Raw genomic sequence first — 26,150 nt, forward strand, 5'->3', positions numbered from 1 at the left:
GGCAAACAGTGCTTGAACCTTACTTTCATCAGAATTGACTCAAGGAGGGAATAACAGAGTACAAAAATCTCTTACCCTACAAAAAAGTAAGACAGGAGGGAGAATAAAACGGAAGCGGTTGATAGAAGGGAAGGAGATTATGGGAAGGAGGTGTGAGAGAGAGAAAGACAGACAGAGAGAGAGACAGAGATAAATGGGGGAAAGTAGGAAAGAAGGAAATGCATAGTAATTATAAGTGTGGAAAAAAATTTTACAGCAAATTTCTCTGATAAATGTCTCAGTTCTCAAACATACAGAGAACTGAGTCAAATTTATATGGATACAAGTCATTCCCCAACTGATAAATGGTCAAAGGATATGAACAGGCAATTTTCGAACAAAGAAATCAAAGCTATCTATAGTCATATACAAATGGAGAAATGCAAATTAAAATAACTCTGAGGTACCACCTTACACCTATCAGATTGGCTATTACAACAAAAAATGAAAATGAAAAATGTTGTAGGGGGTGTAGGGAAATTGGGACATTAAAGCCCTGTTGGTGGAGTTGTGAATTGATCCAATCATTATGTAAAGTAATTTGGAACTATGCTCAAGAGGTTATAAATTGTGTATACCTTGTGACCCAGCAATATGGTTAGTAGATCTGTATCCCAAAGAAATTAAAAAGGAAAAGGACCTATATATGTACAAAAATATTTATTTTTTCTGGTGGCAAAGAATTGGAAAATGAGGGGAAGCTCATCAACTGGGGAATGAATGAACAAGTTGTGGTAGATGATTGTGATGGAATACTACTGTGCTATAAGAAATCGCAAACAGGTTGCTTTCAGAAAAAATCTGGAAAAACTTACATGAACTGATGCAAAGGTAAGTGAGCAGAACCAGGAGAATCGTGTACACAGTAACAACAGTACTGTATGAAGATCAACTCTGAATAACTTAATGATTCTCAGCAATATAATGATCCAAGACAATTCTAAAGTCATGAAAGAAAATGCCATTCACCTCCATCCAGAGAAAGACCTAATGGAGTCTGAATGCAGATTGAAAGATACTTTTAAAAAAACTTTCTTTTTCTTATCTGTTTTTTCTTTCACAACATGGAAATACATTTTTCACTACTGCACATGTATAACCTATATCACATTGTTTGCCTTCTTAACGAGGCAGGAGGAGGAGGAGGAAGAGGGAAGGAGAGAATTTGGAGCTCAATTTAAAAAAAATATGTTAAAAATTGTTCTAACATGTAATTGGGAAAAATAAAATATTTTAAATGGGGGGAAAGAAATGATCCATCCGGGTAAATATGCATCTGTTCTTTTTTAGCACCAGCTGTTGAAATCCCCCTGCTTTCCCAGCTGTCCTTCTGAGTTGTTTCTCAGTAAACAGCAAAGTAGAAGGAGGTAGTGAAAGTGAAAGCAGGGCAGGAAGAGAAGAAATATAGAAAGGGACAGTAACCCCAGTTCATTTCTTTTTTTCTGGATGATTGTAATTCCTATCTTTTGTTTTTACAACATCTACATTTCACAATATATCCCTTCCCTCTCTGAGATGTATCCCTTACAACAAAAAATTTAAAAAAGGAGAAAATAGTTTGACCAAGTTTGACATCATATGCTATGCTGCATACACATACTCCTCACTTCTGCCAAAAAGAGAGGGGGGGTATCTTCTCTTATCTCTTCTGTGAAGTCAAGTTTGATCATTATCACCTTATAGCACTCAGTTTTTATTATTTTATTGTTGTCTTTTCTGTTTACATTATTATAATTGTATGTATTGTTATCTGGTTCTGCTTACTTCACTTTGCATCAGTTCATATTGTCTTCCTGTGCTTCGGTGTATTATTCATAGTCATTATTTCTCAAACCTCAGTAATAGAATAATAATAGCATTTTTTATAGCGCTCAGTAGAAGTACTCTATTAGTCATCTTAAATAGAAATACTCTACATATTAACTCTTTTGATCAAATTCCCTTATATTCTCATACAACAATCTGTTTAGTATGATATAGTAGATAAAGCTGGATTCCTGGAATCAGGAAGTCCTAGGTTCATATCCCATATCTGCCATTTATTGCTGGTGTGACCTAGAGTTACACATAGAACCTCTCTGTGTCTCTTTTCCTTGTCTGTAAGACAGAGAATTAGAGTAGATTATAGAGATATCTTTTCTAAGGTCTTTAAAGGATCTTAGGCTTAAGGAAGCAAGCAGAACAGACACTGACATACCATGGTAGACATTGCCTTGTTCTGCCTATGTGTAAGGCTTGTATTTCAAAGCTTTAATCTCTCCCTTTTTCTCTGTTTTGCAGAAATAGTGCCAACCCAAAAAAAGATCGACTGTTCCTTTTGTGTTTATTTCCTATCACTTTCAAGGGTTGTTAGGATCATGCTCTGGGATGGCTTAGTCAGACATTAGGGGGAGAAAAAAAAATCTATTCCCAGAAGCTGGACTAGAAGCTTTCTAGCTGGCTTAAGCTGCTCCTGAATTCCAATGGCTTAGATCCCCAGCGTCTTTGGCACAAACTGTAGCGTTGCCATAGATTTCTTGGTAAAAAAGGATTGTATGGGAAAGCAAGTTTAGCATTCTCCCCAGGCAGATGATTCCAAAAGTAGGGAATGGAATGTATTTGAATGCCTTTAAGATGGTGTTAGTGGGGAAGAGGAGAGCTAAGGAACCCTTTCATATAGAGAGCTCCCTCCTCAAATGCCTACTTAGCAGTGAATTGGGTTGTAAATTGGTCCAAACAATTCTGGAAAATAATTTGGAATTATGCTAAGAAAGTGATGAAAATATTCATGCCCTTTGACCACCGCTGGGGATATACCCCGAGGAGGTCAAAGATGGAAAACAAAGTTATGTATACACACATACATACATACATACATACATATGAGGTAGGGAGGTGGTGCAGTAGATAGAGCACTGACTGGTTCCAGAGATAGGAAGACCTTATGTAAGATAGGCTTTAAGATGCAAATACCCCTAGGAGGATAACACTTTGACTTTAATTCTAACTAATGTGTAAATAGCTGATATCATGTTCTTTTCTGAGAACAGTTCTTGATGGGAGGGAGAGAACTGAGTGTTTATAAGTGGGGCCAGGGCTCAAAGAAATGATGGAGGGAAAAAAAGAAGCGAGAAATGAGAGACTGGACAGTTGATGAAGTTTAGCTACTTCACAATTTTGCTTGATCCCACTCTGAACATAAGAATATGAAAGATTGTCATTTGGGGATAAACCCTGGATCCATCCAACCTGAGGATTTATGTCTCAAAATTACACCAAAGAAACAATGGGGAAATGGTCCCCTTTTTTCTTTCTGGCTTAGTGGTTTAAAAAGGCTTTTTTCTCAAATAAACTACTCTTTTGGCTCTCTACATAGCCGGTAGAGGGCATAATGTGCTGGCCTGACAGGGCAGAAGACCAGAATTCAAATCCTTCCTCAGCTGCTTACTAGGTGTATGGCCCTGGGCAAGTCACTTAACTTCTGTCTGCCTTACTTTCATCATGTGTAAATTGGGAATAATAATAGCATATAACTCAGAGTTGTTGTGCAAATCAAATGAAGTAACATTAAGTAAAATGTTTTGCAAAAGCTAAAGTATTTTATTAATGGTAGATATTGCCATAAATTCAGAGCTGGAAAAATGGAGAAGGCAATGGCAAACTTCTTTAGTAACTTTGCCAAGAAAACCCCAAAAGGGTTCATAAAAAGTCAGATATGACTGAAAAATAACTGAACAAGCACAACAAAAAAGCTAGAGAAAACTTAGAGGTCCAATTTCTTTTATTTTACAAATGAGGAAATTGAGTCACAGAGAATGACTCACACAGGTAGTAAGTAGCAAAACTGGGATTTTTAACCTATTTTAACATAGATTTTAACAAATCTAGCCATCTTTTCACTGTACCAGGTCACATAGTACTCTACGACATGTGTCCTTTTGTCTTATTTTTTAAGCATCAGAAAAGTGAGTTTCCACTTCTATTTTCATTATCTGATAAGGTAATTCCTATTTCCATTTTGTACTTATTAAGTGCCATTAGTATACTATGTGTTGACTGGATCGTGTTATGAGGACTCATGTCTGGGTCCTAAGCAAAGAACATTCCAAAGCTGGGTACAAACACACAAAGCAAACAAATGTAGACATTATCTAGATAATCTCAATAGAAAGTGGACTTTGTATGGAATTGTATGGAAATTTTCCTTAAATCTTTATTTCATGTTACACATAGTAGACACAGACTGAAAGAGGTATTTTAAAAAATTAATTAACTAATTAATTTTTAGTTTTCAACATTCGTTTCCACAATATTTTGAGTTCCAAATTTTCTCCCCTTGTCTCCCCTCTCCTCACCCCAAGATGGAATGCATTCTGATTGCCCCTTCACCTAGTCTGCCCTCCTTTCTATCACACTCCTCTTATTCCGCCTTATTTTCTTGTAGGGCAAGATAGATTTCTATACCCCATTGCCTATATATCTTATTTTCCAGTTGCATGTAAAAACAACTTTTAACATTTTTTAATGCTTTGAGTTCCAAATTCTCTCCCTTCTTCCCTCCCCATCCACCCTCATTGAGAAGGAAAGCAATTCAATATAGTTTATATATATATGTAGTAATGTTAACACTTCCATAATAGCCTTGTTGTAAAAGACTAACTATATTTCCCTCCATCCTATCCTGCCTCCACTTATTCTATTTGCTCCTTTGACCCTGTCCCTTTTCAAAAATGTTTGCTTCTGATTACCCCCTCCCCCAATTTTCCCTCCCTTCTATCATCCCTTTCCCCTTCCCTCTTACTTTTCTGTACAGTAAGATACCCAGTTGAGTGTGTATTCCCTCCTTAAGTCAAATCCAATGAGCGTAAGATTCACTCATTCTCTCTCACCTCGCCCCTCTTCTGCTCCATTGTGAAACCTTTCTTGTCTCTTTTATGTGAGATAATTTACCCCATTCTATCTCTCCCTTTCTCCTCCCAATATATTCCTCTCTCACCCCTTAATTTTATTTTTTAGATATCAGCCCTTCATATTCAACTCACCCTGTGTTCTCTATCTATCTGTACATATATATATATATATATATATATATATATATATACACACACACACACACACACACACATACACACACACACACATACACACACACACACACACACACACACATATATATATATATACACACACATGTATATGTGTATATTTCCTCCAACTACCATAATACTAAGAAAGGTCTCATGAGTTACAAATATCATCTTTCCATGTAGGAATGTAAACACTTTAACTTTACTAAGTCTCTTATTTAATAAGTCTCTTTCCTGTTTACCTTTTCATGTTTCTCTTCATTCTTACATTTGAAAGTTAAATTTTCTATGCAGCTCTGGTCTTTTCAGCAAGGGTACTTGAAAGTCCTCTATTTCATTGAATATCCATTTTTCCCCTTAAGTATTACATTCAGTTTTACTGAGTAAGTGATTCTTGGTTTTAATCTTAGCTTTTCTGACCTCTAAAATGTTGTATTCCAAGCCCTTCAACTCTTTAATGTAGAAGCTGCTAGATCTTGTGTTATATTCATTGTATTTCCACAATATTCAAATTGTTTCTTTCTGGCTGTTTGCATATTTTCTCCTTGACCTGGGAACTCTGGAATTTGGCTACAATGTTCCCAGGAGTTTTCCTTTTGGAATATCTTTCAAGAGGCAATCAGTGAATTCTTTCGATTTCTATTTAACCCTCTGGTTCTAGAACATCTGGGCAGTTTTCCTTGATGATTTCTTGAAAGATGATGTCTAGGCTCTTATTTTGATTATGGCTTTCAGGTAGTCCAACAATTTTTAAATCATCTCTCCTGGATCTATTTTCCAAGTCAATGGTTTTTCCAATGAGTTATTTCACATTGTCTTCTATTTTTTTCATTCTTTTGGTTCTCTTTTATAATTTCTTGATTTCTCATAAAGTCATTAACTCCCATCTTGCCCTACTAGAAAGCTGGGGGGGGGGGGGGATTAGGGAGGATATAAGAGAGAAGAGATTGGGGGAAGGGGTATTCAGTAGGCTTGCTATTTCAGGGTTGGGGTAGGGGAAAGACGGTGAGAAAAATTGTAACTCAAAATCTGGTGGAAATGAATGTTGAAAACTAAAAATAAATAAATAGGAAAAAAAGTCATTAACTTCTATTTCCTTCATTCTAGTTTTGAATAAGTTATTTTTTAATGAGTTTTTGGACCTCCTTTTCCATTTAACCAATTCTGCTTTTAAAGGCATTCTTCTTCTCATTGGTTTTTTGGACCTCTTTTACCATTTGGATTAGTCTATTTTTTAAGGTTTTTTTTTCTTCAGTATTTTTTGGGGTCACCTTTTGCAAACAGTCGACTCATTTATCATGATTTTCTTGTATCATTCTCATATCTCTTCCCAATTTTTCCTCTACTTCTCTTACTTGATTTTTCAAAACCCTTTTTGAGCTCTTCCAAGGCCTACAACCAATTCCTATTTTTCTTGGAGGTTTTGATGCAGGAGTTCTAACTTCATTGTCTTCTTCTAGTTGTATGTTTTGATATTCTTTGTCACCAAAGTAAGATTCTATAGTCTGAGTTTTTATGATGTTTGCTCATCTTCCCAGTCAAATATTTGACTTTCTAACTCTTTGTCAAGGTAGAACTCTGCTTCCAGTGGGGTGGGGGTGGGGGTACTATCCTAGGCTTCAGGGGTTTTGTATCAGCCACTTTATCCCACATTGTCTGTGAGCCCAGAGTTCTGGAAGCTGCTGCCACTATTACTACTACTACTGCTGCTGCTGCTGCTGCTGCTGACACCTCTGCTGCCCTGGGGCTGGGGCTTTGGACCCCAGCCAGACCACACTCCTCTTTCACCCGGGTCCCACAGAATTTTCCCACTACCTTCTATGCTGTCTTTGGTGTTTGTGGATTGAGAAGCCTGGAAACTGCCACAGCTGCCAGTGATTCTGTCCCCTGGGGCCTGTTCCAGTCCTGCCTGTGCTGGCGCAGCCTACGCTGGACTGTGCTCCACTCCCCACCTGGTGTCCTTCCAGGCTGTCTTGGGCTGGAGAAGTGTTTCACTCTGTCATTCTGTGGGCTTGGCAGCTATAGAATTTGTTTAGAGTCATTTTTTACAGGTATTTGGAAAGAGTGGGGAGAAAGCTCAAGTAAGTCGCTGCTCTTATTCCACCATCTTGGCTCTGCCCTATTTTTTAAGCTCTTACTATGTGGAAAAGCTTAGTCAGTTCGATTGTGTATAATTGCTTTTTAATTGTCCTTCATTCTCAAAGAGGACCAATGATACTATAAGGGTAATGTCTTGACTTGCAGTAGACTTGGATTTAAGCAAGGCAGGGCTGTCCAAAGTCATCACCCTCACTCTCTCCTCCAGCATATTCAGAATCCAGTGGCAAGACAAAAGTCAAGATGCCTGGCCCAGGATACAGTGAGTGACCTTGGCCTTTTTAAATTAAGGTCCTTCCCAGGCCTCAGTTTGTCTGAGGCAATGCCTATTCAATGTCTATGAGAGGTTTGGACTTGGGGACTTTTCAGATCATTCAGCTCTTGCATCCTTAGTAAAATGAGGGAGTTGTACTAGGGGACCACTGAGGCCCCTTCTAGCTTTAGGTCCATGATCCTATGATAATCTCTATAAGATGAGCCAATCTTGGGAGACAAGGAAACAGGAAAAGCTAATCTACCTTAAGTGGTTAATCAATTAGCAAGCATCTACTTAATTCCAACTATATGCTAGGTACTGGGAACACAAAATAAAAAATGAAACGATCCCTTTCTCCAAGGATGTTACAATTTTGATAACATTAGGGAAAGAAGAAATACCTCAAAGTTCCTGTCCCCCAACATGATCTCTCTTTTCTCAACAAAATCCCATCTGGGCAGCTAGGTGGTGCACTGGATAGAACACAGGGCCTAAAGTCAGGAAGACCTGAGTTCAAATATGGCCTCAGACCCTTAGTCTGACCTTATGCATGTCTCTTCACCTCCACCTTAGTTTCCTCATCTGTAAAATGGGGATAATAATAGCACCTACCTCCCAGGGCTGTTGTGAGGATTAAAATATCATATTAATTATGAAAACACTTGGCCCAGTACCTGACCTAAAAATGTAGATGTTGTTGTTACTCTATTGTTATAAAAACTTAAAAATTCATTTAGAGGGGAGGCCAGGTAGCACAGTGAGTAAGAGCACCAGCTCCAGTGTCAGGATGACCTTGGGATCGAATCTGGGTTCAGACACTTAGCACCCACCCAGAAACACCTGGCCGTGTAACCTTGAGCAAGTTACTTAACCCCAATTGCTTTAAAAAAAATTCATTTAGATTCATTCGTATTTTAAAAGATTAAATTTCAGATCATGTTGCCAGGGTTAATCCTATTGGTCATTCATACATTAGTGTGAATAAGTTCAAGATTTCTTGTCTCTCTTCCATAAGTGGAAATAGGATTTTTGACTGAAGGAGTCAATATTTATGTGCATATACGTCTCTCTCTCTCTCTCTCTCTCTCTCTCTCTCTATATATATATATATATATATATATATATGTGTGTGTGTGTGTGTGTGTGTGTGTGTGTATGCATATATGTAAACACATGCATGTTTAAATGAGAAAACTGGGGCCCAGAGTAGCTAAGTGATTTGCTCCAGTTTACACAGGGAATATAGGGGAGAGTCAATATTTACACCCAGGTCCTCTGATGCCAAATTCTGAGTTCTTTCTGCTGTACCAGGATTCTTCTTTCTTCCTTCCCTCCTTCCCTCCTTCCATCCTTCCCTCCTTTCCTCCTTCCTTCCTTCCTTCCTTCTTTCCTTTCTCTCTTCTTTTCTTCCTTCCTTCCTTTCTTTCTTCCTTCCTTCCTTCCTTCCTTCCTTCCTTCCTTCCTTCCTTCCTTCCTTCCTTCCTTCCTTCCTTCCTTCCTTCCTTCCTTCCTTCCTTTCTTTCTTTCTTTCTTTCTTTCTTTCCTTCCTTCTTTCTTTCTTTCTTTCTTTCTTTCTTTCTTTCTTTCTTTCTTTCTTTCTTTCTTTCTTTCTTTCTTTCTTTCTTTCTTTCTTTCTTTCTTTCTTTCTTTCTTTCTTTCTTTCTTTCTTTCTTTCCTTCTTTCTGTTTTTGGAGGGCAATTGGGGTTAAGCGACTTGCCCAAAGTCACCCAGCTAGTAAGTGTGTCAAATGTCTGACACCAGATTTGAATTCAGGTCCTCCTGACTCCAGGGCTAGTGCTCTATTCACTGCGCCACCTAGCCACCCCTTCTTCTTTCTTTCTTTAACATTAAAACAATCCTGAACTTAACAAATACTCATTAAAATGAGTATTTCCACCTAAGTAGTCATTTCAATAAAAAACAGGATTGTAGATGAAACTACAGATTTTTATTATGTATGCATAGCTGGCTTTTTTCCTTTAAGTCTCTAAGTTCAGCCTGAAAATTAACAAAACTTTCTTGCTTGTTTGTGATTCACTGGGCTGTTTCCTAATTTTGGTCATGTTGGTACCAAAATGGACTATTTCAACAAAAAGCAGTCCTGAATTGGGCCTTTGCTGGAAGAGTTTTAGGCCACTAGAGGTCAGTATGAGGATACTAGAACAGGAAAACCAGGCATTTAAGGAAGATGAAAGCAAACTTTTCTGCTTTAAACCCAGGTCCCTGAGGGAAGTGAGTTTTTCCATATTAAAAAAAAAAACTCATATCTCCTTCACAACCACAAAAACATTGTTGTTAATGAGTTGTTTTCTACTCTCCTTGATTCCATTCGGAGTTTTCTTAGTGAAAATACTGGAATAATTCGCCATTTCCTTCTACAGAAGATGAACTGAGGCAAACAGGGTTAAGTGACTTGACCAGGGTCACACAGCTAGTAAGTGTCTGAGGCCAAATTTGAACTCAGGCCATTCTAATTCTAGGGCTGGTATTCTATCCACTGTGCTACCTCTCACACATTGTAACGACAGCAATAGGTACATGCTATTCTTCTCATCCACATTTTACAAATGAAGAAACTAGGGCTGAGGGAGGCTACTTACCTGAGGGGTCATATAGTCAGAAGCATCTGAAAGAGATACTATAACATACTGCTACTATAAAATCAATATGTTTATTATTGTTACTATAATAATAATGCCTTTTGGTTGTTGAAGAAAGAGAAACTGTATTTTGATGCCTTGATGAATATGCATTATGCATATGCATTAATGTACCAACCCTACAATAAAAGCACAAGATAACTGGGAAAACAAATCCATAAAGAATGTATGCAGTTAAGACTAAGGAAGGCAGGCGGAGAGGGGCATATACCCATATATCTTCAACTGATGCTATATGTGAATCTAGGATGGGAGGAAAATACCTGGGAAACTATACAGCACTTTCAACAAACATAAACTGCATTCTTTTACAGAAAATCTGATCTTTTTAATACAAATATTCTCCCAGTGACACTGTCATCGTATCATATAATCATAGAATACCACAACCTCCAAAGAATCAAAATTAAGGCTATCTCAAAGGATGAAGGAGAGCTATATTCTAGGCCCAAGGAAGTCATAACATATCTCCATGAAAATGTTTAAAATGTACATGAAATAGTGTAACAGACATCATTTGGGAAATGTAGGATTAGAAAAGGAAACAGACCGGCAATATGACAAGAATTAGAGGGAAAAATGGACAGACCATTGTACTTTTCTGTTCTAGGTACAGGGAGTGGAGTTCCCAATCTGGAAGGAGGAAAAAGATAAGCCAAATTCCCAATCTTCTCCTCTCTTCCCAGAACTGGTGTTGAAAAGCAAGAACTAACCTGCCTCTAAGAAGGGAATGGAACAATGCTTTATCCTAGGTCCTTCTACTCTGGGCTCTATTTACATAGCTAAAGGTAAAATCAGGCTAAGGGCAAAGATCAAAAGAAGGATGAAAAAACAAGATGTTCACCATTGCCTCACTAAATCTGCCATTTTATTTCACCTATGAAAATATGGCCTCCATTTCCTATATTCTCAACTCAGTTGATGAAGCAGATATGCTCTGTTGTTTCTTGTTGTTTAGTCATTTCAGTTGTGCACAACTCTCCATGACCCCATTTTGCAGTTTTCTTGGCAAAGATACTGGAATGGTTTGCCATTTCCTTCTCCAGTTCATTTTATAGATGAGAAAACTGAGGCAAACAGGGTTAAGTGACTTGCCAAGGGTCACATAGCAAATAAGTATCCAAGGCTGGATTTGAACTCAGGAAGATGAGTCTTTAAGACGGTCATTTGTTAGATGCTATATGGAGGTTCCTATGAAGGCATGGGTTCAACTAGATGACCTCTGAGGTCCCTTCCAACCCTGAGAGTTTGTAAGTCACAGATCTTAGAGGGAAATACTAGATCAGAAAGTCCAACTTCCTCATTTTACAGATAAGGGAGTTGATATCCTGAAAAATTAAATGACTTAAAAAAGATCACATATCTGATTTAAACCCGGTTTCTTTGATTCCAAATCCAGTGCTCTATATTTAGACAAACACCAGATCCAGGTGTTTGTACCTCCTTCAATATAAGGAAATATATATGGGCAAAGTTTACTATAATCAAATTTCTGTGAAGCAAATCCTATTTTCTCTTCAATTTTTGATATGAAATCATGTGTGTGCACACGTGTGTACATGTGAGAGTATACACATATACATCTATGCGTGCATATGCACATACATATATCTACATGTATATGTATATAACAAGTAGGTGGAGTAGTGAATAGAGTGCTGGATCCAGAGTAAGATGAACTCATCTTCATGAGTTCAAATCTGACCTCAGACATTTACTAGCTTTGTGATCCTGGGCAAGTCATTTAACCCTATTTGCCTCAGTAGGCAAATGAGTTGAAGAAGGTCATGGTAAACCACACCAGAATCTTTGCCAAGAAAACCCCGAATGGGGTTTGGAAGAGTTGGATACAACTGAAAAAGACTCAACAACATCATCAAAATATATGCATAACACACACAATACACATATGTGTACATATGTATAGGTATGTGTGCATACATACATATACACATCTATATACGCACATATTTATGTTGAGTGGCCAGGAAAGTTTAGCTATCTGTGGTGTTATCTGAATTGAAGGACTCAGGAGTTTCATTAGGGACATTAACTGTGATATGGATTCACTTGCCTCTATTCCCGGTGCTGCTTCATCAGGAATGTTACAAGAAGGGGAATTGTGAGCTTCAAATGAGGTAAAGGATATAAAACACTTTAAACTTCAAACCACTCTATAAATGCCAATTGTTACTGGTGTTGTTTGCTACAATCACCAGGTGTCTCATCTAATGGTAACCTCCTTTCTGGGTCTTCTACTGAATTCAAGCAATGTTTATAGAAAAATAAAGGAGTATGCTAGTAAATATTAAATAACCATATTCTCCAGGGGGAAAAAGCCACTAGTTTTATTGCAACATGGCCAATGTTGTTGGGGTGGGGAGTTTGATCTCAAAAACAATGCTCCATTTAAGGTTATTTTCATACACAAATTGTCATTACAACTACATTACTCAAAATATCGTTAGTGTTGCAAGACTCACATGGCAAACATTTAACTTCTACTTCTGTTCTGTAGTGTATATCCAATGAAAATTAAAAAGGCATTAACAACTACTTCATTTAAGAAGATGTAGATAATAGGAATGAACACTAAGGTGCTATAATAATTTGATGATGTATTACTAAGGCAATATTCATAGCACCTATGGCGGCTATGAATATGCCAATGTAATTCTAAATTGCAAAATATAACAGACTCTTCATATAGAAGACAGAAGCAAATCACTTATTCAGATACCAGAAAGTCAAATCCCAACACCAAAAAACTGAGTCCATCATAGCAAAAAAGAAATCTATACACAATAACACTGCAAAGAGCAACACCATCCCAAAGCCTTTCCCCTGCTTGGGCCTTCCCACAAACAAACACTCACAAGTGTAGCCATCTCCTTGCCTGAGTCCTCTCTCTCCCTGTATCCTAACTTCTCTGACTCCCAGTTTCTTCTGGGCTCTGCTCCACCTTTCCTAATTCACCCATTCAGCAAACTCCTCCCACTACAGGTTCCATGTAATTACATTCGACCTATTAAGTGTCAGGGAAGATCTTCAAATTCCCATTACCATTACAGATGACAGGACAAGTTAATTGGCATTCCTCTTTGGGGGGTACAAACTTATTACATAAAAGTACTTTCAATGTAGTTACACACACACACATATACACACATATTATATATGTTTATGTATGTGTGTATATATGTAGGGGTGTGTGTGTGTGTGTGTGTGTGTGTGTGTGTGTACTACCATGTCTCAATAGGTGTGTTAAAGGCGGTTTAGGTGTACAAAGCATAAAAATGTCAGGAAATGTAATCTACTCTAAGTAAAACTGAATGAAGTTCGGCATCTGACCAGAGGATCGTACTTTCAAGACATTCAGTTAGCTAACCTTTTGCAGTTTTCTAAGTTTTTCATATTAACTATCATATTCATCCATGCTAGGGCTGCATGTAATACCATTTATTTTGGTTAAAATGTGATATGGAGTGGAGCCAAGATGGCGGAGTAGAAGCACTACCTTTCCGCAGCTCCAGCTTCCACCCTCCCCAATCCATGTAAAAAGGGGACTCTAAACAAACTTTGGAGCTGCAGAACCCACAAAATGACACAGAGCAGCTAACCTCCCACTGAGGACAGCCTGGGAGGCTGGCTGGAATCCAGCACAGCGCTCTGGGAGCCGAGCGCAGCCCCACACTGAGGCTTTAGCCCCAGGGTGGGCCTGACCAGCCCCTGGCCAGAGGGACTCCAGATCAGGAGCAGCTGTGGCCGTTTCCGGATTTCTCAACACATAGACACAAAGGACAAAGTGAGAGGTCAGTACAGTCTGGACTTTGGGACCCAGTAAGTGGGAGTGTGTGGCTTTTACCCCCAGGGTGAAAAGCCGCTGAGCCGCCAGCACAGCCAGCCAGTGACACGTGGGGGCTTCAGCTCCTGACCTGCAGAGTGAGGGGGACCAAGCACCAGTCTGAGGGGTAATAGCTCTTGCTTTAACCTGCTTAGATCTGGATTGCAGTCTAGGGTGGAGGTTCTGGGGAATGTGTCCAGCTTGCCAGAGCATGTGGAGACTTCTGAGAGGGCACCCAACTAATACCTCCGGCACCTGAGAAAACCCCAGCGTTTGGGATGAAAGCTCCCCTGTCTGGTGGCAGAGTCCTACGGTGGCAAAAAGCCCAAAAGTCAAATCATTGAGTGGCAAAATGAGCAGGCAAAGGAAACAAAGCAGACAGAAGATTCCAAAAATACACTCCCATTTTGGGGACAAAAAGGAGCAAAGCATGGAACAGGAGGAAAACAGTGAAGTCAGAACTCCTGCACCAAAAGCTTCAAAGGAAAATACAAGCTGGTTACAGGCCATAGGGGACCTTAAGAAAGATTTTGAAAACCAAATAAGAGAAGTGTAGGAAAAATTGGGAAGAGAAATGAGAACAATGCAAGAAAATAATTAAATGAGAGGCAACAGCCTGACTGAGGAAAATAATACCTTAAAAAACAGACTGACTCAAATGGCAAAAGAGGCCCAAAAAGGCAATGAGGAGAAGAATGTCTTAAAAAGCTGAATTTGCCAGATGGAAAAAGAATCTCAAAAACTCAATGAGGAGAATCATTGCTTCAGAATTAGATTGGAGCAAATGGAAGCTAATGACTTTATGAGAAATCAAGATGCTGTTAAACAGATCTAAACAAATGAAAGAATAGAAGGCAATGTGAAATATCTCATGAGAAAAGCCACTGACCTGGAAAATAGATCCAGGAGAGATAGTTTAAAAATTATTGGACTGCCTGAACGCCATGAACCTAAGTAAGAACCTAGAAAGCATCCTCCAGGAAGTTCTCAAAGAAAGCTGCCCTGATGTTTTAGTACCAGAGGGCAAAATAGAGGTTGAAAGAATCCACCGATCACCTCCTGAAAAAGATCCCAAAAAGAAAACTCCTAGGAATATTATAGCCAGGTTCCAGAATTCCCAGATTAAGGAGAGAATATTACAAGCAGCCAGGAAGAAACAATTTGAATATTGTGGAAACACAATCAGGATAACCCAGGATCTGGCAGCTTCTACACTGAGGGATCGAAGGGCTTGGAATATGATATTCCGGAGGGCAAAGGAGCTGGGATTAAAACCAAGAGTCACCTACCCAGCAAAACTGAGTATCATGTTTCAGGGGAAAATATGGTCATTCAGTGGAATAGAGGACTTTCAAGCATTCTTGCTGAAAAAACCAGAGTTGAATAGAAAATTTGACATTCAGATACAAGAAGCAAGAGAAGCATGAGAAGGTAAACAGGGAAAAGGAATCATAAGGAACTTATCAAAGCTGAACTATTAACATTCCTACATGGAAAAACAATAATTGTAACTTATGAAACTTTTCTCAGTAGTTGAAGGGATTAGAAATATATATATTTGTCTACATATGAGAGTATATGGGCATATGAATACATACGTGAATGTGTGTATATATGTTTACAGGTATACATAGATAGAGGGCACAGGACCAATTTAACAGGAAGGGATGATACTTATAAGGTGAAAGTAATAGGTGAGAAAGGAATATAATGAGAGGAGATGGGGAGAGACAGAATGGGGTAAACTATCTCATACAGAAGAGGCAAGGGAAAATAATTGCGGTGTGGGCGAGGAATGGGAGGGCAGGAGGGAGTGGGTCAGCCTTGTTCCCATTGAATTTGGCTTGAGGAGGGAGTGATGTGCACACTGAATAGGGTGTCTCACCCTCCAGGAGAGGGGGGGGAAGGGGATGGTGGAGGGGAGGGGAGGCTGGGGGCAGGGAGGTTGGAAGCACTCACTTTTGAAAATAGATGGGATCAGGGTAGACAGTGGAGCGGGTGGGAGGTGGGATGGGAGGGAGGGAAGTGTAGTCAGTCTTTTGCAATGTATCTACTAGGTTATTGTTTTGCATTGGCCGCACATGTGCAGCCTATACTGAACTGCATGTCTTCCCAGTGGGGGTGAGTGACAGGGAGGGAGGGGAGTGAGTCTGGAGTTGAAAGTTTTAAAATCAAATATTCAAATATATATACATATATGTATATATATATATGTATGTGTATATATATATATATATATACTATTATTAATACCATCTTGCATGTAATTGGGAGGTGGGATGTGCAGGCACTGAGGCATGGAGATCCATTGGAAAGGTGGAAGGGGTGTGGGGGAGGATGTGGGAGGGGGCGAATTGGAGCAGGGGATGTCCTGTGGATCTGCTGTTTTGGGGCGGTGGGTGGGGGAAAAGCCGGGAGAAGATTTGTAACTCAAAATCTGGCGGAAACAAATGATGTAGATAGGAAGTTAATAAAGCATTAAAAAAAAAAGGAAAAAATAAAATGTGATATGAAGGCAATTCTTCATATCACTTTATCCTGCCAGGATAAAATGATCTAATGGCAATCACTGGTAGGCTGTTTAAATTACTGACATCTCCTTTATGTTTTCTGGGAAGGCATGGTAGGGGGCAAAAACCTAACACTTCCAACTGATGATGCTGCAAAAATGGAAGCAACTTTCATGTGGTTTTTAGAAATTTCTTCCTTTATTACATTACCTCCCAATTTCTCTCCAAGCATTGAACCATCCTTAATATGAAACAAGTCGTTTACTTCCCATTTGTGTCTAAATTTCTTTTTAATGACATCTTTAGAATTAGCATAAATCATTGTGCTTTCTAAAGGTGTACATTTAGGACCCCAGAATATAAATACTAGGTCTTTTTTTCTCAGACTTTTTGGTCTCTTATGTGGCATCATACAGATCATGTCAGCAATCATTAATAGGTAGCAACTTCAACAAAGATGTGTAAGGGTCCTCTATGGTATCACCACTGTCAACCACCACAATCTGCATTGTTTTCTCTACAATTATTTGTTTTTTGTCATGATGTAAATAAAAGAGAAATGTTTTCTTTCTTTTTTTATCTCTTCTTGTATAGAAGATTTCCTTACTTTCATATCATTAAAAAACTTTGATCACTTCATCATTCACTGCTACTCCAGAAGTCATGGTTTCCTGGATGGTAAAGGCTGTGGAAGCAGGTCCTCACTCAGCCTTCACTCAATTTTGGGGGAAAGATATACATATACTTTTACCTTTAATCTGCATTATTAAAATTTTCTTAAGTATAGACAAAAAACAGAATAATAATTCAAAGCCCAATTCATAAAATTTCCTCATTTCTGAGATATAAATGTTCCCACTGAAAAATTTAAGAATGAAGATAAGCCCAATTTAGGGTTCCAGCCCAGCCCTGGCTAAGAGGGGATCTTTTGTTGCCATTGTCATTGAATCATTTCAGTCGTATCTGACTCTTCATGACCCCATTTGGGGTTTTCTTGGCAAAGATACTGGAGTGATTTGCCATTTCCTTCTCCAGCTTATTTTACAGATAAGGAACTGAAGCCAACAGGTTTAAGTGACTTGGCCAGGGTCACACAGCTAATAAGTGTCTGAAGCTGGATTTGAACACATAAAGAAAAACTTTCCTGATTCCAAATTCAATGTTTTATCTGCTGTACCACCTAGCTGCTGACACAGAAAAAATAAAGCAATTTAGTTTTGTTTAGTTCAGATAAGTTTTCTTATCTATCAAGGGGTAGGGCTACATGAATTTCATTGTCCCTTTCAGCTCTAAATCCTATGATTTTATTCAACCATCTGAAAAGAAGCTAATGTCTTACAATAATAAACTATTGCAATGGTTTCTTCCTAAAAAGAATATGATAGAGAAATAAAATACAATAAACTCTTTAAGTTCCAGGAAAGCAGATGATCTCATCCACTGTTGTAAAAGCTCTTTATTGTCCTAGGAAAAGAGACACCTACAGCTTTGTTTAAATGGTTAACTCAACACTGCTTTCCAAAAGCATTTGGTCACCTTCTCTTCTTTCTGCCCTTGAAAAGGGAATGTTTTCTCCTTCCAGTAACAAGCCCTGTCAGCTGCCCAGAAAATATTCCCCCACAACCCCTTTTCCTCCATTGACTGATTTCCCCTTTGTCTACTCTTCTCTTTTCTGTGAAAAGTGTTCCTCTTCCTGCATGAAATCCATCAGAATGACAAAGATGAATTTTTTAAAGTGACAATTTTTGGAGAGAATGGGGAAGAAAGAACGGGCATATTAATGCACTGTGAGTTGATCCAGTCATTCTGGAAAGCAATTTGAAATTATAACTAAAAAGTCACCAAGCTTTGCCCAGAAATACCACTACAAGGCACTTGCCTGATAGTAGCACTTTCTGCTATAGAAACCAACTGGTAACACAAAAATCAATGCTGATCAGTTGGAAAATGTTTGGACAAATTATGTTATATGAAGTTAATGTGGCTCCATAAGAAATGAAAAAATGGACATATTTGGAGAAAACTAGTGATATTTATATGAACTGATGCACAGTAAAGTAAGCAAAGTAAGTTGAATGCTTTATACAATGATTACCATATAGTAAAGAAAAATCATGTTGAAACACAATTCTGATTAATGCAAAAGCCAGCATAACTCCAGAAAACATGTTGGAGTACTATTCCCACCTCTTATCAGAGAGGTGGGCAGATGGCAGGTATAGAATGAGACATACATATTCAGAAACAACCAACCCATATGTTAATTTGTTTTGGTTGGCTATACTTATTTGTTACAAGGGTAATAAATTTATTGGGGAGTAGCATGTAGAAGGGGCTAATAATAGCAAGAGAATAAGAAAAAAAAAGAAAATAATCAATGAAATATTTTTGTTTGTTTGTTTTTTGGAGGGCAATTGGGGTTAAATGACTTGCCCAAGGTGACATGGCTAGTTTTTGTGTTAAGTGTCTGAGGTCGGATTTGAACTCAGGTCCTCCTGACTCCAGGGCCAGTGCTCTACTCACTGCACCACCTAGCCACCCCTCAATGAAATATTTTAAATATTTACAGAACAGCAGAAGGAAATTTAGAAGGAGACAGATAAGCAGGATAGGTTAGATACTACAGTATTGTAGTATCCATAATATATATAGATAATATAAATATAGATAATATAGATAGTAATAATATATAATGTATTTAATGATCTATATGTTACACAGATTCAAGTTTTGATATACATCTACTCTTCTTGGTATAATATAATGTTCATTTTAAAAGTATTTTTGAAGCTCATGAGATACATGGTATACATGTATGTATACATAAAGGTATGCATGTTTCTGTGTACATATCTACATGCATACATATTACAAATAATACTTTCTTGGGATAGTCAAAATAAATCCAATAAATAGACTTCATGTCCCATTAATTTAATTTGTTTATCTTCTTCCACTGACCTTTGCAGTGTCCAACCAGAATATGATCTCTCATGAACCCAGTCAGCATCATCTCTGGTGCCCTGGATCATGCCATAAATATTTTGCTTCTCAAAAGCACACTGGTCCAGAAGGGCATGTGCTGCTGCCGGAAAGAATTTATGTCACATAGCCTCATGGTTCAAAAGATCAAAGTATCCCATTCCTAGAGGCTATTAACTTCTAGACAGCAAATAATGCTGCATACATTTATATATCACTTTAAGTTTTATAAAGTCTTAACAGTCCTATGAGGTGGGTTATGCAAGAATTCATAAGCCCCATTTTACATAGGAGGAAGTGAAGGCATTTGCTGAGGCTAGATTTGAGATTCAGAAATCCTGACTCCAAGTTTCTCAATCTCCCTATTTCATCAAAGACTAACATCATGAGATCTTTGTTTCATAATCTGAGCTCCTATATTTACACCAAATTTCTTGAGTCACCACTTAAGTCCTAGGGGGCTATCTATTTACATTTGTTAGACCTGACAATAAGTGAATGGACTTAGGTTTACCTTCTAGGAGCTGAATGGGGAATTCATAAATCGCTATTAGGAAAGGCTTCATGGGAAAGACATAGACTGGGTCAATTCTAGTGTGTCTGACCCTATTCCTTTGAAGTTCCCTTCAAAGAGAAGCAGAGGACGATAGGGAAATAGGATTCAAGTAGCTGTTGGAAATATAATTCACAGAGTAAAGGTGACATAGGGCCTCTAGGCGGTGCCATAGTGCACAGAGTGCTGGACCTGAAGACACTAAGACAAGTCTTCATGAGTTCAAATTTGGCCTCAGTCACTTACTACAGCTGTGTGACCCTAGGTAATTCACGTTACCCTGTTGATCTCAGTTTCCTCATTTGTAAAATGAGCTGGTGAAGGAAATGGCAAATCACTCCAGTATTTTGCTGAGAAAACCCCAAATGGGGTCCCAAAGAGTCAGGCAAGACTGAAAAGATGAACATCAGAAAAAAAAAAAAAGGTAACAAAATGAAATATATGTCCCCCCAGGGAAAAAAAATATTCTATCCTTCAGTTCCAGTGTAACTCACTGCCTCACTGTAGTTGTGCATTGATTAGGCCTCTGTAAGTCAATGATGTTAAAATCAAGGTACTTCCCAATGATGTCATCAAATGTAGTGATCTTGGCTATGATTCTGGTCATCCTTGCATCCTTGTTAAGAATGGTCCATAGGGGCAGCTAGGTGGCACAGTGAATAGAGCACCAGCCCTGGAGTCAGGAGGACCTGAGTTCAAATCTGACTGCAGATACTTGATACATACTAGCTGTGTGACCCTGGGCAAGTCACTTAACCCCAATTTCCTTGCCTTTCCTCCCCCCCCCAAAAATCATCCATAGTGCATCAGAGATTCATAGTCATGGGAAATGTTGAGTTCAGTTATGAAGCTACTGTTATGTGTATTAACGTTGTACTCATAACCTGTCAAGGAAAGTAGAATGTAAGTTCTTCAAAGGAAAGATCTATTTTTAGTTTTGTCTTTTATCTCCAGCACTTAGTACAGTCCTTGATAATGCTTGCTGAATTAAATTGAGAGAAGCAGCTAGTCTTGGAATACATACACTTAGCTTTCTTACAATTAATTGTCTTTTTTTGGTGGGGGGGGAGGACAGGCAATTGGGGTTAAGTGACTTGCCCAGGGTCACACACCTAGTAAGTGTAGAGTGTCTGAATATGGATTTGAATTCAGGTCCTCCTGACTCCAGGGCTGGTGCTCTATCCACTGAGCTACCTAGCTGCCCCCAATGAATTGTCTTTTAATAAGTCATAGGAAAGTATCTGTTGCTATATCATTTATTAGAAGGAAACAGAAATAAGGAGAGGAAGAAGGAAGGATTTAATTTAAGCATGAAGTATGTAAATTCAAAATTGTAACTAAATTCAGGAAGGGATTTAATTGATTTAAATACTAACAAAAGCACAACTTTTCCACTGTGTCCCTAGACTTTCAATCACTCTGACCTTAGCCCTCTTTCCTTACAAAGATTTCTTTCAGGGGGCCTCCTACCAGGGTGCTGGGAGTGACCTTTGCTTCAGGCCTCATCTCCTTTTATTGTCCTTTAAGAAATTAAGGAGCTCAGTGGTATTTTTCTTTGGTTTTGTAGTTTTATATGGCATTCTTCTTCATTGTTAATTATTCATAGAATTGTAGATTTAGAGTTGGAAGGAACCTTAGAAGTCATCAGCTTCAACTCCTATATTTTAAAGGTGAGATACTAAGACCAAAAGAGTTTTTATGATTTGCTCAGGCTCACATCAATACTAATTATCTGAGGAATAATTTAAATCCATTTCTTACTGATTCTATATACAGCATCCTATGACATAAGCATCTCAAAGGTGGCATCTGCACCGGCTCCTGCTCCACAGGATCATGCGCCTAAAGGTTCATTCCAGATCTGAAATTCTGTGATTTTGTGACTATCAGGGTTCTTGTGGAAATTTAATTTTAAGGTTCTAAAATTTCCAAGTTCCTGAAAGAAAATGTATTAGAAGTATACTTTGATATAGTAAACTTTTATCTGAAAATTTAGATTTACAAAACAAATAAATTAGGGATCATCTTTTATTAGAAGAATGAACCTAGAATTCCTATAAATATGGATCTCATGCTAATGAATTTTAATGAGAGGACACAAAGAGTATGCCATTAAACCACAAGCTAAAATTTCCCAATCCCTTATCTAATCCCTAGGTATAAATCACACTTCTTCAGAAACTCCTGTGTCAACTCTCAGAGCACTAGAGTAGAAGCCACTGCTGTAGAAAAAAAAAAATACAAGCACTCAAAAGCCATATAGGGTAAAAAATTCTAAATCACTAATAATTAGTAAAATGCAAATTCAAATAACTCTGAGGTACTACCTCATACCTCTCAGATTGACCATGATGATAAAAAATTAAAATGACAAATGCTGGAGGGGCTGTGGAAAAGATATACTAAGGCACTCTTGGTGGAGCTGTGAATTAGTCCAGCTACTCTAGGGAACAATTTGAAACTATGCCCCAAAAGATGTTGAACTATACATACCCTTTGACCCAGCAATGTTGCTACTAGATCTACACCCCAAAGAAATAAAATATATAGGGAAAGGACACATATGGATAAACATTTTTTAGCAGTTCTTTTAGTAACTGAGGGGATGCCTATCAATTGTTATTGCCATTTGTTTTTCCTTCTCAAAGAGGACCATGACATCAGGGAGGTAATGACATGACATGCAGGAAAATTGAATTTGAATGAGGGAGAGCCGTGCAAGCTCACCAGTCTTACTTTCTCCTCCAGAGCCATCTGAGTCCAGTGGCAAGATATAGATCAGGACAATAGGAGATGGCCCCACTCCCTATCAATTAGGAACAAGTTATGGTATAATGAATGTGATAGAATACTATTGTGCTATAAGAAATGATGAAGGAGATAGTTAAAAAAAAACCCGGGAAGATGTATAAACTGATACAAAATGAAGTAAGCAGAACCAGGAGAACAGTTTATAAAATGATAATAATTTATAAAGATTGTCAACTTAGACTTAGTTATGCTGATCAATGTAATGACCAAGTACAGTTCCAAAGGCCTCTTGAAGAAACCTGCCACTCACCTCCACATAGAAAGGTGGTGAACTCAAGGTAGAAATTGAAGCACATTTCTCTTATTTTCTTTTCTTCTTTCTTCTATTTGTTTCCTTTTTATGGACATGGCTAATGTGGGAATATGTTTTGCATGACAATACATGTTTGAAAGCTTTATTTTTTTATTTTCTCAATGAGTGGTAGAGTTGGAGAGGAGAGGGAGAGAATTTAAAACTGAAAATAAAATTCAATTAAAAAAAGAAAAAGAAAGGAATCATTACTTCAATATCATCAGTAATATCTGGAATAATTAATATAGCTTTTTAAAGCGATATTATATATATATATATATATATGTATATATATACAGGAGAGTTTTTTAGATGCTAGGGAAATCTGGCATTGTAATAATAATTTAGGTTGTATTCTCTTTTCCCTATCAACATAGACAATAAAAGATATCAGAATAAACTAAAACTTCACTTAGCAAATCCCAAATGCGGTCACAAACAATCAGACACAACTGAAAAAGAAGTGAACAAAATTGTAAGCTCTAATTGGAAAAAAAAATATCTAATCTTTCTCTATTCTTCAGTGCCTCACAAAGCATACTATATGCAATAATAAACACTTAATAATGTGAGTTGAATTTAATGTATATTCACCAACCTTGTTCAAGCGCCATTTGAAGCAATATATGGTAAGGATGGAATAATGTTGGCCCTTTTAGAAAACAGTTTCTGCCAGTGTTTGTATAAGAAGTCTGTCAAAAGCAGGGATGGTCAAGTCCTGTTTGGGGTAACCTCAATAACTATAAGAGGTGATTTCAAGTATTGCTGTTCAGGCATTTTGGTCTCCTTGTGATCCTTTTTGGGGGATTTTCTTGGCAAATATACTGGAGTGTTATACCACTTCCTTCTCCAGTTCATTTTACAAATGAAAAAAACTGAGACAAACAGGGTTAAGTGACTTGCCCAGGGTGATACAATTAGTAAGTATCTGAGGCTGGATTTGAACTCATGAAGATGAGTCTTCTTTAAGTCCAAGCTCATTGCTCTCTCCACTGTGCTACCTAGCTGCCAATAATTTCAAGGAGATACTATTTAAATGCCAAATGGTGTGGGAGGAGGTGGGGAGCAGGAATGATACCTTTTAAAGATAAGGCTTTAGCATGTAAAGACACAGAACCCCTCAGTAAAAGAAGTCTTCCTTAGCAGTTAAGTCTAGCAATAGGAGATTTGTTTCTTCAATAGCATCCTGCTACAAAGTATTTTTCTTCTCTCCATTCCTGACTCATACCCATGAAAGCAGAGGAAAAAGGGAATTGCACAGCAGTATCTGGGGGAAAGGTCAAGAGAATAATCCCTCATAGGTCTCAGCAAGAGATAGGAAAGGTTTCCTAGAAGAGCCTTAGGTCATCAAACTAGCCTAAAGTTCTATAACTTTGCCCCAGAGAAGATTTCTTCCAATGTGACACTGATAATAAATTAGAAAGGAATTTCCTCGTCAAGGAAGATGAAATCTTGATTTGATTCCACACCCAATGAGTGCAATGCCTGGTAGGGAAATAAACATTTACTAGTTAACTGGCTAGATTAAATTATGACAAGGAAAAGGAGTTCAGAATAAGAGGATCAAACTGCAGCTGTCTATCTTCTTTTTAGAGGCTTAGCCTATGACACTATGGACCTTAAAGCTCCCTATGTTTAGCTATTTTTATTGAATGAGTTTCATTATTTTAAGTGAACTAAGTAGAAAATTAATAGCTGTAATCAAAATCTTGGAAAAGATATTCAAACTAGGAGATGACTATAAACATAGGCAGTGAAATGTGGTGAAAAGAGTTAAATTTGGAGTCAGAAGAACCCCAGTTTAAATATTTATTGAGTACCCACCATGAGTAAGACACCTTGGATACAATACTAAATAATTAAATAATCCAGAATTATTTATTAATTATTCACTACATACTTGATGGGGCAGCTAGGTGTATCAGTGGAGAGTGCTGGGACTGGAGTCAGGAAGACCTGAGTTCAAATTTGACCTTGGACACTTACTACTTGTGTGACCCTGAACAAGTCACTTAACCTCTGTTTGCCTTAATCCACTGGAGAAGGAAATGACAAACAACTCCAGTATTTTTGCCAAGAAAACCCCATGGACAGTATTGGCATGATATGGTTCACCGGGTCACGAGGATTTGGTCATGACTGAATAACAACAACAACGTACTAGACATTGTGCTATGCATTAGGGACGTAAAAACAATAAAGTCACTACTCTCAAGGGGCTTACATGGGGAGTAGAGATGGGGAAGAACATACACACATATAAGCACGCATATAAGATACAAGTAATACACACAGTGAATACGCATGTGTAATATGGATAATATGCATATATGTAATACAAATATGTAATACACATGCATGCAAAACACACATACGTGTGACATATGCAAAGGGATATAGAGTGAGTATTCTATTCACGCAAAAATGTGGAAAGACTTCATGTACAAGGTGATTCTTGAGTTAGGTCCTGAAAGAAAGTAGATTTATTTTTTGCTTTTTTTTGGGGGGAGGGCAATTGGGGTTAAGTGACTTGCCCATAGTCACATGGATAGTAAGTGTGTTAAGTGTCTGAGGCCAGATTTGAACTCAGGTCCTCCTGACTCCAGGGCCGGTGCTCTATTCACTGCACCACCTAGCCGCCCTGAAAGCAGATATTTCAAGAGGTGAAAATAAGGAAAGTGGCTCCTTAGGGGAATGAGAGCAAGCAAGTACCAAGTCAGAGAGACAAGTGGGGGGGGCCCCTTCCTACCTTTCCAGTCTTCTTATGCATGATTCCAACCAGCATAGCAGCATGGTAGAGTAAGGGAAGGAAAAGAGTGAGGAGAAGGAGAATTGTTGTGAAGTGAATTAAATGCCAAACACAAGAGTTTTTAGAGTTTGATCCTAGAGGTAATAGAGAGCCATTGCAGTTTGAGGAGGGATGAAATAATCAGAACTGTACTTCAGGAAAATCACTTTTATATTTGTATCTCCAGCACCTAGTTAAATGCCTGGCACATAGTAAGTACTTAATGAACATGGGTTGATTGATTGATTGAT

The 26,150-nt window shown here is 38.1% G+C and overlaps 1 pseudogene; it reads right to left on the bottom strand.

Annotated features, from left to right (window-relative positions):
• Window positions 1-13,687: 13,687 nt before the first annotated feature.
• Window positions 13,688-17,138, bottom strand: LOC138144600 (cofilin-2 pseudogene; annotated as a pseudogene).
• Between the last annotated feature and the right edge of the window lie 9,012 nt (window positions 17,139-26,150).

Source organism: Petaurus breviceps, unplaced genomic scaffold (assembly GCF_028583685.1).
Source record: "Petaurus breviceps papuanus isolate PSGF00001 unplaced genomic scaffold, PetGlider_PUasm1.0 90701, whole genome shotgun sequence".
Lineage (NCBI taxonomy): Eukaryota > Metazoa > Chordata > Mammalia > Diprotodontia > Petauridae > Petaurus > Petaurus breviceps.